The sequence below is a fragment of the Caretta caretta genome, chromosome 4 (genome assembly GCF_965140235.1).
Source record: "Caretta caretta isolate rCarCar2 chromosome 4, rCarCar1.hap1, whole genome shotgun sequence".
In the NCBI taxonomy this organism is placed as follows: Eukaryota; Metazoa; Chordata; order Testudines; family Cheloniidae; genus Caretta; species Caretta caretta.
The window spans coordinates 66,555,426-66,572,275 of record NC_134209.1 but is presented as its reverse complement, the minus strand read 5'-3'; the positions used below and the strand labels follow the sequence as shown (position 1 = coordinate 66,572,275).

The following is a 16,850-nucleotide window of genomic DNA, read 5'->3' as shown; positions in this document are numbered from 1 at the left end:
CTACCTGCTTTCCCCCCCCATCACTCCAGAACAATGGTCTCTCCTAGCTCCTCCCACTCGCAGACCTCGAGTATTCTCTCGGGCCGTTGCTCGGGCAGCGCCTGCCCCAGGGTGCCCCATTCCCCCCGGGCGCTGCCAGCGCACGCTCAGAGCCGGGCATCCGCCAGCAGCAGGGCCGGCTCTCGGGGTGACTTGTTAAGTGAGAAGCGGGGGATGCTTCAGCGCTAGAGGTGATGGTGGCCGCTTCCCTCCGGGATGGTGCTTGGTCTCTACAGCCTGTTCGGGGCTAAATCCCTTGTGCTCGCTTACTGCCCAGTTCAGTAGTAGGGAGGTGCCGCTATGGGCACCTGTGTTTGTGTTTTTGCTTTTGTTTTTCAACATTCTTACATTGTTTAAAAGAAAGTGGGCTGGTTTCAGTCCTCTTATTAAAAGACAGGCTCAAATCACCATTGCCCCGCACTGTAGACAGCCGTAAAAGCCTTGGCTAGATTAGGGTTGAGCAGTATGGTGTCAGATTGTGTTAGCCAACTAACAGCTTCTAGCCCTCTGCTCAAGACGACAAGGTACTTGAAACACATGCTAAACTGGTGGGGTTAAATGCTAAACTCCTGCCAGATTTTAATTTGAGCAGTGCAGCATGTTAAGGGAGGCAGGCTTTATTTACCTTTGACTTTTCTAGAAGGTGGTAGCTAACTCCAGCTAACCTTTCAGCCTTTTATTCTAAATTAGATAATGTTTAAACGACTACAAAAGGTACTGGGTAAGCAAATTGGGGGCTAAATCTTTTTATCGCTACTGGTAATTTGTGGACATGTGTTTTCCTGCATCGCAGAGAGCAGGAGTTGGGAAAGTGCTAAGTGGTTAATCCTGCAAGTATTTACCCACATAAATACTTCCACTCAAGCTACATATGTAAGGATTGGTTGGATTTGACCCTAGCTTTGCATTGTGCAAATTGTGTTTCCGAACACTCATGTTTCCCTGGCATTTAGGCATTGAGGGAGAGAATTTCATTTCACAACTTAACATGGCAGCAAGAAAACCAGAAACTTGTCAGACTGCTTAGCCAGAGGGCAAGCTAGTAATATGGAGAACTGGCTGCATCTGTAATATTCATTCCATGCATCTGAAGAAGTGGGATTTTTACCCATGAAAGCTTATGCTCAGATAAATCTGTTAGTCTTTAAGGTGCCACTGGACTCCTTGTTGTTTTTGTGGATACAGACTAACACAGCTGCCCCCTGATACTTGGTTGTGCTCTGTTTTCCTCCCACCACCCTAGATTTAAGGAACAAAGCAACCTAAAATACCAAAGATTACATCTCAATAATTTACACAGGTTTCCTAATGTGAGGAGAGGAAAGAGAAGAGAGGGGTTGAGGCCTGAGGCAGGAGCCATTGCTGTCCAGAGGATGGAAGGAGAAAGGGGTGGTAAGTAGCAGTAAGGGGCTTCCACACAGATGACTCTCCCTGTATGCCTCCCCCACAAAAAACCCCAAACTATATGGATTACTAACATCCAGGCATTTTGGTTCAAAATCACCAGCAGCTTCTGCAGTGGACTGGGAGAAGCAACCCCCGCAATGGATAAATGAAAAGGGTTCTGCACATTCCAAGATCCAAAAAGGTACTTAGGCATCCAAGTCCCTTTTTTAGGTGCCTCTGCAATCCACAAAATTCCTGCTTGGCTACCACCTAAACTTGTTGATGCCTAAACTTACTTGGCACCTATTTTTTTCCATCTGGGCATGAGTATGACAGCCTCACTCTTAGGTGCCCAGGCACCTGTCTTCTGCATAAGCTGCAGAGCGAGTCACAAACTGAGAATGACAGGTGTTCAGCTGCTCCAGTTGTATGCAGGGGCCTGCCTACTAGATTATGCCCCTCAGGCAAGTTCATACAAAGCAGCTTGGGAGGGGGGAAAGAGAGAGGAGTCTTTACCCTTTATAATCTTTACCTTAGTTGTTAGGGTACTCACCCACCCAGGATGTGAGAGACCCTCCAGCTTAACAGGGATTTGCCATCTCTTAGGTGAGTGCTGCAACCACTAGGCTATAGTGTCCTTCTTACTCTTTATCTAGCCCAATTCATGTTTAAGTATAACATTGTTTAGTTAAAGTGGAACAACTTCAATAGCAGAGATTGAGGGAGATTCACATCAGACTATCCTATAGCCCACAGTGGCTAGAGCATTCATCTGAGAGGTGAGAGATCACAAGGGAGCTTCCTCTCCCCCCAGCTGTTTTGTTTCAGGTCCTGCACACAACATAGGTGGCCAAGCATCCATCTTCCCCCACGTTATGGATCACTAGCAGAGCTAGGCACCTCCTTCCGAGCAGGGGTGCTTGTCACACACCCTCTGGTCAATGTCTCCCACTGGCTAGCTTAGGCAGCTCCCTTGTAGCTTGCATTCTGGTGTGCCTGTCTCTCCACATTCATTGTATAAGAGCCTAAGCACCAAACTCAGGCTTTGTGGATCACAGTGATTTTCCAGGTACCTAAAAGCTAGGTGCTGTGATGCTCAGTTTTGTAATGCCTAAAACCCCTTGTGGATCCAACCCTATGTCTTTAAGGCATAACCATTACTGAGTTTGTACTGCTAATACTACAGCCCTAGAACACATATAAAAGGGATGATGGCCAGACTTGTGTGGAAAATAAAGCCAAGACTGAAAAGATCCTACTGCTGCGAAGGAACCCTCTTCCCCCCTAAAAAAACAAATACACAGAACCAAAAAAACCTACTGTCTTCATATTCATAGGTATAGGGGTAGAGAGAGTAGGAGGTTTAATACAAAAATTCTGGCAGCACCATTGCCATTTTGTCAGGCAGTCACTGAGTTTTACAGCTGGGAAATCAGAAGCACAGCAAAGATATGTAGTTTGCCCAAGGTCACACATCAAAGCAGAGGCAGAGTTCAGAACAAAATCCTGTTCTCTGGTGCGGTCACTAGACAACAGCTTTTCTGTAGAACCTCAGAGTTACGAACTGACCGGTCAGCCACACACCTCATTTGGAACTGTAAGTGTGCAATCAGGCAGAAACAGAGACAAAAAAAAAAAAAAAAAGCAAAGTACACTACAGTACTGTGTTAAACATAAATTACTAAAAAAATAAAGGGAAAGTTAATAAAATATTTGACAAGGTAAGGAAACTGTTTCTGTACTTGTTTCATTTAAATTAATATGGTTAAAGCAGCATTTTTCTTCTACATAGTAAAGTTTCAAAGTTGTATTAAGTCAATGTTCAGTTGTAAACCTTTGAAAGAACAGCCATAATGTTTTGTTCAGAGTTACGAACATTTCAGAGTTACGAACAACCACCATTCCTGAGGTGTTTGGAACTCTGAGATTCTACTGTAGTTGGGATTATGTTTTCCGGTGTACATTACTTTGCATTAATCAACATTGAATTTTGCATTTTGTTGCCCAGTCATCCAGTTTTGTGAGATCCCTTTGCAACTCTTTGTAGTCTGCTTTGGACTTAACTAGCTTGAGTAGTTTTGTATCATCTGCCAATTTTACCACCTTGTTGTTTGTCCCCTTTTCCAGCTCATTTATGAACACGTTGAACAGCACTGGTCCCAGTACAGACCCCTGGGGACACCACTATTTACCTCTCTGCATTCTGAAAACTGACAGTTTATTCCTACCCTTTGTTTCCTGTCTTTTAACCAGTGAGAGGATCTTCCCTCTTATCCCATGACTGCTTAGTTTGCTTAAGACCTTTGGTGAGGGACCTTTCTGAAGGGACCTGTTTGTTTGGCAGGTTTCCTGTTTCTGATGTAGTGAACATTTTTTTTGCTGTTAGTTTTTGAGTCAGCTACTAGGTGCTCTTCCAATTATTTTTTGCTTGCCTAATTATGTTTTTATACTTGACTTGCCAGAATTTATGCTCCTTTCTATTGTCTATTAGAAAATGTTAAACAGAAAAAGTTCTCTTAAGGAATTTATTTAAAAGGAGAGTTTCTGGAATAACTAGGGTAAAGCAAACCTGCGAGTATATTAATCTCCACAGTGAATTTTCCATAATAAATACATACAAACTGATAACAAGCAGTTTTATTTCTTGGTAATTCATGATTTAACAATGAATTTAAAAATTAACACAATTTTTCCCATCATTTTGGCTCTTTGAAGGTCAAACCCTCCTCCCTGTTTTAGTGTAGTATAAGTATAAAATTAAAGTTAGTTTGTTTCATTAAGAAAATATATATATGTTGTAAAGAAAGGCCCTGACTAACAAGTAGAAGGAAAACCTTGAAAATAATAAGGACAGAAGGAATAAAGTCGGGAGGATGTCTGGTTCAAAGACTAACTAACAAGGTAAGGGGAAGTTTCTAAAATGAAGGCCTCTGGCCAATAGGGGTGACTACAGATGGTTGTAAATTAAAGAGAATCTGTCTTAAAATGAGCCAACACAGCCATTCCCCAACCCAACATTAGTGTTAAAGCCTCTGTGAACCCAGATAAAATTGGGCAGCAAGGAGGAGAGGAAAGGCCTTAGGAAGAAAGAAGGTTGTAAATCTTATCTAGATTAAGACTGGAAATAAGGGTGAACTGTCTCCAATTGGTTTTAGAGTAGCAGTCGTGTTAGTCTGTATCCGTAAAATGAAAAGGAGTACTTGTGGCACCTTACCTGAAGTCAGTAATTGGCAGTGACATCACTAGTTTGTTAAAGGGTATAAAAAGTAAACCCTTAAAGGGTTCATTGCTAGTAGTTGCCTGACCATGCTGGAGTCAACCAATATGGGTCTAGCACTCCTGGGTTTAGCCCATTAGTAAGTATCTTGATCAAATGCTATTAAATGTTTTGTTACTGCTTGGATGTAGTAAATTGCTTATTGTTTGGTCTTTTTAAGCATATATAGAGCAACTGCATAAAGTACCATTTGGCTTTGGATTGAATAAAGAAATGTATGGCTAAATTGGTGTTTAGAATTATTAATGGGAAAATCACCAATGCCTAGTGATATTAAAGGAAGCTGAGAAGCTGGTTATGACAAGTCTTCCTTAAAATTACTCCTAATACCAGAGCACAGCACCAGTGCCCCCTCAAAATCTGCTGCTGGAGTGGGAGCAGGCTGCCAGCAGTCTTTGGGCATAATCTGATTCTACAACAAGGAGAAAGATGCTGGTCACTAGTGGACTCCTTCAGGTTTCTTCAGCAGCAGAGCCTACTGGTATAAAACCCCTCAAGGATTGTGCTGTTCACGGGGTTTGGCATAGATTTTTATTCTGAGCTCTTGCAGTTCTTATCTGTTGCTCACCGTTCTGTACCTTTTTGTTTCATGCTTCAAGGCAGCAATATCTCCCAGAACTAATTCAGTATCTTTTTAAGGTTCTGAGCCTAACTGGGCACAGCTGATCTGATTACTCCCTAGCTGGGAGTTCCTCCCTGAGCTGACTTTTAAAACTTCTGCTTGGCTATGACCCAAAGAGCCCCATGCCACTTATACAGCCTTTTTTTGTATAGCCTCCTGCACATCCTCTGTTCCTGAAGACTCTGAGATTCTGTTTAATTTGCAAGCCTCCATCTCTGTCAGACTATGACATAGTTTCTCTTGGTTCCACATGCCTTTTTTTCTGCTTGATTCTCAGGAGTGTAATTCTTCTTTTCCCTGCCACTACATTTTATTTTTAAAACAATACAAGGGGTCATTCCCTTACTGATCACCTGCAGCAAGCACTGTTCTTTAATGCAGGAGCTGAGGAAAATCAGTTCACCATCACCCCATTGTAACTGTTTCATGCCTTCTCTCTGTAAAGAACTATTTTTTTCCCCCTTCCCCAACTCTGGTCCTCCTGCAACAAAAAAACAAGCCCCCTACCTCTTTTAAACTAGGGGAAAATTTCTATTCATTCTTTGTAGTGTGCAGTCTGTAACACGCTGTTGATTAGTCCTGATTCCATCCAGAAGAGAACACTGTTATCGTATTTTTATTTTATTAAAACTTCATAAACCATTTTAAAACTGAAACAAAAATAATTTTTAAAGTACCAGAGGTTCCCTCTTTATCAACACAAACCATCCCATTCTTTCCCATCACTGGCTTCTGTCATGTTTGAATATAACAATAGTGACACCAGTTCCAGAAAGTTTTGATCTTTGCTATGAGAATCTGGTAAATTGCCATCCTTGCCTACCTGCTTCCTTGTTTTTTTTATGGATGGTGACTGAGGAGAATGGGTGGTGGTCAACTCCAGAAGCATCTCTCACCAGCAGCTTGTGTGATAATTTCCAGTGTGGCTCCTTTGCTCAAGGTTACACTGATCTGGGGACTTGTTTCATTATTATTATTGCTAGGTTGATTGACACTTTTAATCATGAATTCCTGTTATAGTGAATGAGCATCTGTATTTCCTTGGTACAGCACTCACTTAGTTTTATTTTTTTTTAATTTAAGTACAGTGACTCAAAGTATATTATGGAACATAAAGACCAGAGGCTGTGTAACTCAGAAAATAGTGGCCATAAAGCAATCAAACATAAATAACTCCTCTCACACCAGCCCTCAGAAGGGCACATCTATCAATGTTCTGACTTGTTACAATATACAAAGGATGGGTGCCAAGTGTTCTTAAATTCAGCAAGCTTATTATGAAGTCTTGCTCCAAGGAAGTAATGTCACACTCCTGTCAAGTTCAGTAATATGAAAACCTTTCCAAAATTTCATCATCTATGTCTAGCAGCATAGAACAAATGTCTTTTAATTGATCCCATATATCTCTTAGCCCAAAGCCCAACAGTCACCTAGGCAGCTCCAAAAGAGTGACAAGTTAGGATTCACAGAACGTTGGAATGCTTTCTGTAGTGAGGAGGACTGTTGGGTATGATCTGGTTTAGAGTGGTGTTTAATATAAAGGAATGAAATCTTGCCCAGAATAGCACAGGCAGGGGGTAAATGATGCTGTCTAGCACATCCTCAGCAAACAGACTTCAACCAACTATGGCAGAAGGAATAAACCATAATTGCCCCCTCAGCTGGCAAGGTCATGTGACGAGTAAAGAATCCCCCCCCAGTTGTTTTTCTAACATTAAACAAGGAACTTTTAGTCTACAGAAACTATGCTCTCCCTCTTCTAACAAGTAATTACCTATTATGTACTTATTGCTGAGAAGATGGCAGTTTCTGTCTCTCTCTCCCTTTGATTCATTGTTGAGCTTTTGTTTAGAACATTTTATTTTCTGCCTCCCACTTGGTTTTCTGCTATAGTTTTAAGGAAGTAGAACACCTATCCACCTATGGTTGGTGCTGGAATTAGAGCTGCTGGGATTTTATTTCCCATTCCTCTTTCTAGGGAGGGAACAGGTGGGTGGGATCTTCACATCTCTCCCAGCCCTGGAAGGAGCTCATGAGCAGGGGATCTTCTCTTTCATTCCATAGTCCTGTAGAGGGATCTGTGGCAGATAGAAGCAGATGGGATTGCTTGCAGGAGAAGATTGTTGGGTTAGAACAGGGAATGCTGTTGGCTCGACCTTCACCTCACCCATATTGGGTGAGAGATTGGTAATATCAGTGATGTTGGATCATATTAAAGAAGTTCTGTATTAAAATCACAAATGAGTTTGATTCCCCATAGTTTAAATTCCAGGGTATTACTAATTAAGAGGGAGGTCTCTTGGTTTTTGCCTGCTAATTGTGTTAGTACATCCTAAAACAGAGTCTGTTCTCAAAGCAATACTTTGTAACAATGACTACTCACACACAGAGACTCAAAGCGTTACTTTGTAATAACAGAAACAGCACAAAGAGGCTCCCCGCCCTTTTGTTGTATTTATCTCGCTTTGTTAACAATTGTGATTAAAATAGAGATAGAGGATGTATGTGGATGGATGCTTGGTGTGGATAATAAATGAATGATCAGGGAGGTGCCAGCCTAAGAATCCAGTGTCCATCGGCTGAAGAAGGCGTCAAGTGGAAACAACCAGAGGACCCCCGGAGGGCAGACTGGAATCCAACAGCCTCAAGGATAGGAGAACCGAAGAACAAGATAACATCTGGCAGCATGGAGCCATCAGGAATGTGCCATCTGCTGATTGATTCAGGAACAGCATGATGAAGCAATTCCCACAGACTGGCATAGGAAGAAATTCCTATAAAAGTGGACTCTAGAAAGTGAGAACTTTGGGGTCTGATTCTGCAAACCAACTTCCAGGAGCATCAGATGAGCATCTGACAAGGTCCTGCTCCCTCCTTGTGTCCAGGCCGCCTGGCCAGTGGCTTGGCACAAGCAACTCTAAGGCTGGTAACTATGATAACAACCTTGCAGAACCTGTGTGTGTGTGTGTATGAATGAATGTGTGAATAAATATGAAATTGAATGGAATGTTATAGCTATAACTAACTGCTTACTATGATTCTTTCTGTATTCACAATAAATGTGGGATTTTGCCTTTTCCCCTTTAATAAGATCCTGCTGGTTTTTATTTTATTGGTACAACAGTGACAGTGTCCAATATTTCAAAAACATGTCAGGCACCAAAAATATCATGAAGCTGGCTTAAAAAGTCTGAGAAGAAAGACATAATTTATTTGTGTCGTCTTATTTGCTTTCTGGATTTTGAGTCTTTAGAAATCACCTTTTAAATCATTTATCTGAAATCATGAAGATTAGAAATGTACTTGTTTAAAATTAAAGTTGATCTGTAAGAATATGATTCCAGGAGCTAGCACATTAAAAGAAACACTAAATATCATGAGCCTTGCAATAAAATTATAAGGGATGCCAGCATTGAGTCAGAAAGGAGCAGCAAGGAATCCAAATAAGAAGGAACAGCAACTGGGAAGGGTCATGTCCCTGAGTGACCTGCTTCTCCTCCACAGCAGCAGCCCCTGCTGCAAAGGTCTTCTTGTAGCTAACTAATACCAGATTGGGAGAGGGGACTAGACCAGAAGTGTAGCAGCAGGAAGCAGACCGTTTACCAGGCAAATATCCAGCTGGCCTGGTGGCTCAGTCGGGACCTGTGGGTATCATTTTAACAGGGCAGGGCAATGTGCTGTGGAAGACACTTTTTGCTAATTCTCTGAACAGGAGTAAAAGCACAGCCCAGGCTAGTGTGTGCTGCTAATGGCAGGATTGGCACTAACCAGCTGGGGTACAAAAGATACCACATTCCCCTGGGGACATGGGCCACCATGGTGCATTAACTGGCAAGTTAGCCAGGCCCACCTCTTGTGGTCACCTTCTCTTGGATACTATGATAGGGTCCTACCCTACTACTTACATGGGAGGAAGATGCACCTTATGCCCTCTATCCCACATGCCCAAGAGAAGTAAAGAAGGCAGTTTTAGCCCCTATAATAATATATAAATAATACTCTATTTACAGATCTGTTCCTTTGTGCCAGGTAAAATGTATACTTGCTAGTCTTTGGAGAGAGAAATACTCTTATAAACCCATTATCTGTGTTATCAGAGACTCTGAGGTATATACTGTTCTGGGAGAACGTTTTGCAGCCATCTAATCACACCGAAGTTACCTGGAATGGAATTGGGCCCATGATGTTCAATATTTTCAGTGGGTTTAACATTAAAATACCTAGTTATCATTCACAGTTTCCCACCTCAAAAAAAAAAAGAGAGCTAAAAAGCTACTAAATTGGTGTATTCAGAAATGTCACTTATTTGTATTTTAAAAAGATCACTAAAATATTTTTAAATATTAAATATTTTTAAAACTCTCATAATAACTCATGATTCATCACTTCAACAGACTGATTTCAATGATTTAACTGTTACAAAATGCATTGAAACATTTGATACCCTTCATTCCTGAGGTTAGCATTATAGTTTTATTCAGGGTGTGAACTTTTAATTACTATCTTGTACAACCATTCTCCCCAATTACCTAAAAAAGGATGCTCAGATAGAAACAAAACTCATATAAAGGATATCTTTTATGAGAAAATGAAATTTACTGGGTGTATTGTGCCACTAACTACTGTGAATTCTGCTTAAAAACTAATGATATGACAGAGAGGTGTGTTTTGAACTTAAAAAGACAAATAAAAGGACCTGAATACAGCAATATCTAAAACCTCCATACTCCTGGATTATCTCAGTTTAGTCATTTAACCCTTGTTACTTTTAGTTCATTAATAAAGCAAGGACAGGAAAAGACCTGAAGCCTTCCTAGTGCAGAAAAGGTGACAAATAATATGCAAGAGAAATGCAGTAAAACAGCAGTAATAACCACTAGGGTGTGCTATAGTTCTAAAATTGAAGCCAGTCTATGTACAAAGGGGTGAATACTGAGAAATTCTCAAGTGTAGTGTAAACATAATACACTAGTAGTCTCTTTTAGAGACCTCAGAAAAGAAGTACAGAATACAGATTTTCATAAGGAAAGGGAATAGAGGATTTGACTGCTGAGAAAATCTTTTAGTTTTACAGATATGTATAGCTGTTATGCATTAAAATGGGATTTTTATTAAAGGATGGTCACTGCTGTAATGACATTAATTCAATGTTAATCCTATTATATACCCTAAATTACATGTGAATATACATACATACAGTAAATATATCAGATTACATTATGCTAGGAAAATATATTGATTCCTCCATTGGAAACCAAATGTATGTGTACAAAACAGAGGCAAAAATTTGGATAACATACATATGTAAATCAGCACAAATATGTATAATGCAGAGAACTCAATTTGCGTTCTGTGTTCAAAATTTTCAGGTGACATAATAGAAACTTTGTTGTGTGGGTCTTCTCTGGTTTGCACCAAATGTAAGACTATTTATTAAACAATAGTTTTGTAAATGATATTCATAAGCATTATTTCTCTTTTTATGATGGGTTTACATTGACTTACTGGCTATGAAATACTTCATGTGTTTTTAATGAAAATGTTGGAACCATTTGTGATGATGGAAGTATTGTTTTTAGAATTAGCCCATTTGTGTTGTTTTTGGTACATTCATCTCTAGAATGTTTGTTTAAAATGCTAGAGTTCTTCAATGTTAATTTTAGATGCTGTCGCTGTGGACAACACATTTTTAAGCAGTATAGATAGAGAAAGAAGATACAAAGGGACACAAAAAATACAAGTAAAATATTTATTCTCTCCTGTATGAAATATTTTAACAGTTTTTAAAAATAAGACACCTTCTCATTACAAAACCAGTGGAATTATTTTCTAGTTTATTCTATCCCTGATCTTCAGTGCTGATTTCCAATCTTCTATCTTTAGACTTGTTTTAAATAAGCAACTTTAATAAAACAACGGCACAAAAGAAAAAGGATTTAAGGATCTATCATGGCTCTACAAGCCACGGCAATGCTGTGAACAGGCTGGAAAGACCTTTGAACCAGCATCAGTTCCCGGAGACATTCAGCTTGTGGAAAATCTTGGGATATGCAATGCCTCTGATGGCATGGGGGAGAATATGCTACTTCATTCCCTTTCTGGACTTTCGCTTAGTGTTGTAAGTTATACAGCAAAAGCATAAAGCGTGGCAAAACCCTGTAAGTGGTGTTCTGCATTACTCTAATATATTGCAGAGGGCAGAACGGGCAAAATGACCTAGTAGGTCTTTTCTGTCTTTAATTTCTGTGTTTCTCTGACTGCTGTTACTTTCACAACTCCCTTAAAAATGTTAAAATAGAGTACTTCCAATCACCCTCCCTATCACCACCCAAAAAGGTACAGCTTATTAAAGATAAAGGTCTTGATCCTTCCCTTTGAAATCAATAGCAAAACTTCCTTTTAATTCAATGGAAGTGGAGTGTTAAAGAAAGAAGAAACTGTATATCTGTGGGGAAGGCATACCATTTTGTACCTAGTTCTTGAGGCTCCTACATTTCTGCCAAATCTATGCAGCTCTCTTCACTTTAAAACAAATCAATTAAAAGGAATCACTTTGTGAATTTTAACCTGAATCCTTCCCAGAAGTGTTCTGTAAAGTGGCTCAAAGAGCTGCTGAAAAGAGGACAAGAAAAGTAAAAAGGCTTTTGTTTTCAGAATATGTGCACGATTCTTCTTTTATCCTCACATAGATTTATTTAGCTAAAGATACTGTAACAGCTTATGCATGTGATTAGATTTAATCATTCATTATGGAATAAAATTATAAAGACAAATGCTCACTTTCTTTATAAACAGGAGGATAGAAAAACCCAAAGCCATATGAGGATGACAATAGACTCTGATCCCAGCAAACATATAGTATAAGCAATCGTGACTGGAAGACATTCTTGCTAAATACATTTCAAATGAATAGCTGTTACTGGAAAAAAGTTTTAGTAACCATGAAAACAAATAAAAATAAAATCCTCCTTTTTGAAGTGGCAACACTGATTAAATATAGTAATACTTGTGGGTTTGTGGGAGCCTGTAGCAAATTGTTAGCTTTTGTGCTGCAGTGTAAAGAAATCTATGAAACAGATTGAAACCCCTGAACAAGGGCCCCTGAAAAGGAAAACTTCAATATTTTAAAGTGACTTTTTGGGCCTCCTGAGTCTTTCTGGCACATCATTCTCAGATCCTTATGGACTGGGAAACTGCCAAACAGCTCTTTTCCCACAAAACTCTAGTAAACTTTGAGTGCTGGACAACAGGGTAGTACGTTTCCCAAAGAGAAATATATTGTTTTAAAATACCTAAATTACAGGAATTAGCCTTCAAATGAACCCAAGGATCTTTTCCTCTGTTTTTGTATAAATACAAGAAATTAAATCTGTGTCTTGTACTGGTTCAGTATTTTTCTTGCTCATGCTGAAGAATTTTTTTTTGCATTGATTTACATTGTATCAGCAATGTGTTCATCTGTCCATCCTGTTTGATAAAACAGACACATTTATTTTAATCAAAAACATGGTTTGATTTTATCAAGTATTAAAAGTCTTTCTGAGGTAATTACAACCACATTAAAGTGCTGTGTAACTACAAATATTTCAACTCATCTTCAAACAAAAGAGGAAACGTTATAAATATTATGGGCCAAATTCTGCTCTCGGTTACCAAGGCTAGTTCAAGCAAGTCTCAGACTCCTTGCATTTAGCTGGGCCACTTGCTATGGGTCTTAAGATTTATGACTAGATTTTCAAAAGTGATCAGTACCCAGTAACCTTCCTTGAGAATGATGGGTGATCAGCATGTCTGAAAATCATGCTATTTACATGTAATTTCATTTGCACCCCCACACTTGCTTCAAATGTATATGCCAGCTGAAGGAGGGAGCTGTTCAAGCCCACAATGGAGTGGCAGGGAATGTGGCGTGTATGTGTAACAGTGGATGGAAATTTCCTTTTAAATAGATTGAGGGAAGTTGCTGTGATGTGCTCCCAGCCAGCTACAACAAAGGGGCAATTTAACTTCTCAGTCAATGTGCCACAGCTTGTATTCCACACCCCACAGAATTGGGGAAGGAATATTGAACATTAACATTTCAACTTGTCCCTTGTGCTTTCATACCCTCGTGACCCAGGAGCCCACTGCTGTGATGGGTTTGACAGCATTGTCTGAACCAGCACTGTCAGTTCCCTGAGTACAGTCCCTACTGATTTCACTGGAAGTTGTTCACCTGTAAGTGAGAACGGAATTTGGCCTTTTGGCATTTGTAGTAGTGAATGTCACCGCTAAAAAGCTAAATTCAGCTCTGAGATATACCAGTGCAGTATCTGAAAGGAGAAATTGGCTCAAATTCTAAGAGTCTGATTCTACTCTACTTTACTCAGGCAAAGCTTCCATTGAGTCTGATTCTCTGAAATCGAAGTATAAAATTGCATTTAAATCAAATGTAGTGAGAGTTAAGAGTGCATGACTGGCCTAAAGATTACACACTTCCATTGTAAAGTGCTGTTTCATTTGTTCATACATTTCTGAGAAATTATGCTTTGCAGTCAAAACTTTCTATATTTCTTTCAGCCCACAGATGATTTTTTTGAGAAAGTTTGAGGAAAACCGTTCAGCTGTAGCTGCCGTTATTGTCAAAGGATAAAATGTACTCCTTCAGCTTTAAAAAATGAAGACATTTTTGCTTGCCAATACTACAAAAACAAACAAACAAAAACCCAATCTTGAACACAATTCACATTTGATATTCCTCAGTGAGAAGTTGTACCTTTGTAGTTTTGAAGAAAAAATACAAATTTTTAAATTAATTCTTTTGTGTGCATGAGTATTAGCCAACTCTAAAAACAGTTGAGTCTGTGTGCTGCACAGCAGTCAGATTGAGCTGGAATGTGGTGGTGAACAGGACCAGATCTTTAATATCAAGTTTGAAGAATCTATCTTTCACTTAGAAAAAAATGAGATGATAGCCACAGTGGTTGTGAAGAAATCCTTCCAAATGTAAACTGAATGTGACACAATGCTGTAATATCTGAGTCCGCAGGGAGCCAGAAAGCTCAGGTCCTAGAGGTGTGAAATGTCCCCTTTAGCTGGACGTGTTAATTCTGAAGCCTAATTAAGACAATTTAAATAGGGATTATACACACAAATGATTTTAAAAGAACATTATTAAAGCTGCAAAGTCAGACACTCACAAGTTAGTCAATACTAATATTAAGGTTGCCTGTATAGCCTTAATTTGCTTTTGTGTGTGTTTGCATTACTATAAATCTTTAATTACATGATCGTCTACTGTTTTTTCCATATGACCGCTGCATCATTCAGTGATGGGCAGTGTTAATTTAATGAATAGTTATTCAATATTTTGTTTTCTCGTTGTACAATGTGTGGCCTCAGTCTTATTTACTGTACATTATTTGAAACCTGTTCTGAAGACAGAATTATTAATTTTCTTTTTTATGGCACTCATCAATATGGTATCGGAGTGCTTCACTACCATTGATTAGTTTATCTTCTCCACACTCCTGTGAGATGAATGTATCATATTATCCCAGGTTTGCAGATGGGAAGCAAAGGAACACTGATTAAGGTAAAATTATCCACTAATTTGGGTGTCCTGTGTGAGACCATTAGGACTGGATTTTAAGAGTATTTAGCATTATATAACACTTACATGTTCAAAGCACAGCTTCCATTGACTTCAACTGTACTTCTTCAAATCAAACGCTGGGATCTCAAGTCAGGCACCCAGAAACAGAGGAACAAACAATTAGTGACCAGGCATCACATAGGAACTCTAGGAGAGAGGCAGGGATCCACTCCACTTCTTCAAGGCAGCATTCAATTGCCTTATCCATGAGACCCTCCTTTCTCTTCCAGTAATCTCATGCCTCTTTTACTACACACCTTCCAACTTCTGGAACAAAGGAAACCAGGGTCCTGCACACAACAGCCTCCTTTACTACACAACCATGAGTCATCCCCAGAGCAGGTACATCCTGGGCACTGAATGAGGCAAGGGTCCTGAGGAAATAAGAGTATGTGATCATGTAATTAAGTATCATAATACATACACACAAGGGGGCCAAATGAAAGTTACATAGGCAACCTTAATTGTAGCATTTCCTAACTTTTGAGTGCTTGACTTTGCAACCTTAATATTATTCTTTTAACATAGTGTCATGTGTCTAGTAATTTCATAGCAATTTTTAAAAAGCAACCTGAAAATCTAAAATTCTATCCTGTGGCAGCTTAGTGACACCCCATGCAGTGTTGGAGCCTTTAGATATACTGTACAGACCTCTGCCACTTGAGCTAATGGAGTAATTGATCATAGTAGTAGGTTGTCAGCCTCTATATGGACCAGTGCTAAGGGGGCTGACATATGAACTTTGCAAGTAGGTTTCACAGATATTTGCTGACAGCAGCAGAATGGCAAGACTGAGAAATCTTAGGTTCTGTTTCAGGCTCTAGTGGGCCCAGACTCTTTTGCCTGTTTCTCTAAAGCTTGAGCCCTTCTACCTTATCCCTGCCTCAGTCCTTTCTCTTCCCCGTCCCTGGCTCCTTGTTCCAGTCTGATTCAGGTCACCTAGCCAGTCCCAGTTTCCACTTCTCAGGCTCTTCATCCCACTCCCAGTGCATTTTTGCTGATTAATATGTACAAAAATATTATCTGTGTAGCACCCTCCCATCTGGATCAGTTCAACAGGTCTTGCATTTAAGCCCAGAGCTAGAGCCACCGGGCAAAAAAAGATTGCTACATTATTGAAGATCCTGTCCCTTGAATGAGAGGCTAAACCCAGATTTCATCATCCTGTTTTGTATTTGTCGAGGTGGACGTCAAAGATGCTGCTGCTCTGTTTACAGTTACTGGAGGATGATAGTTTTCAGGCCAAAATTCCTTAGTAATTAAAAGAATATCAAAGAATATTTGGAGTCAGTCATTGTAACCGTTGAGGATTTGACATCTGAAACCACTTGTTAACTTGCTGGCTGATGCAAATACATTAAACACCCTTATTCTCCTTTCCAAAAAATTTAATGGAAAGAATTGCCAATTATTCATTATGGTCATCATAACCATAGTTATACTTACAGGCAAATACCAGTGTAAAGTCTGCAGGTATTTTCTTTTGGGCCTTTTAAGATTACTTTCTTGACTTCTTCCTTGTGACTGTGATAGAAAACAGAACTACAGACTGTAATGGTGTCAGCATTACTGCAGCCACAAAACAGAAATCTGGCCCCTCATGGCAGGAGTGCCTGGGGGCCATGAGTTGGAGGCAGCATGTAATTCCTGAGGAATAATAAGTGAAAGAGCTGAAAGATAGACAGTGCAAATCATAGGAGCTGGTTCAAAATACCCAGCATCCCTAGGAGTGAACTTGAAATATCCTGTGAACATGTAACTAAAAATTGCATAAAACTGTATGTCTAGCTACTTATATGGCTCTCCATCGCTGTAGTATCAGAGCATCTCACAAACATTAATTTATCACCATTTTACTGATGGGGAAGAGAAGCAGAGAAAAATTAAGGCCA

At 39.6% G+C, this 16,850-nt stretch overlaps 1 long non-coding RNA gene across 1 annotated transcript; it reads left to right on the top strand.

The window, feature by feature from the left end:
* Positions 1-64: 64 nt before the first annotated feature.
* LOC125635777 (uncharacterized) lies at positions 65-8,384 on the top strand. The gene is made up of 3 exons (XR_012668102.1): positions 65-230; positions 1,340-1,431; positions 3,553-8,384. It is a non-coding gene; the product is annotated as an uncharacterized LOC125635777 (long non-coding RNA).
* Positions 8,385-16,850: the final 8,466 nt, after the last annotated feature.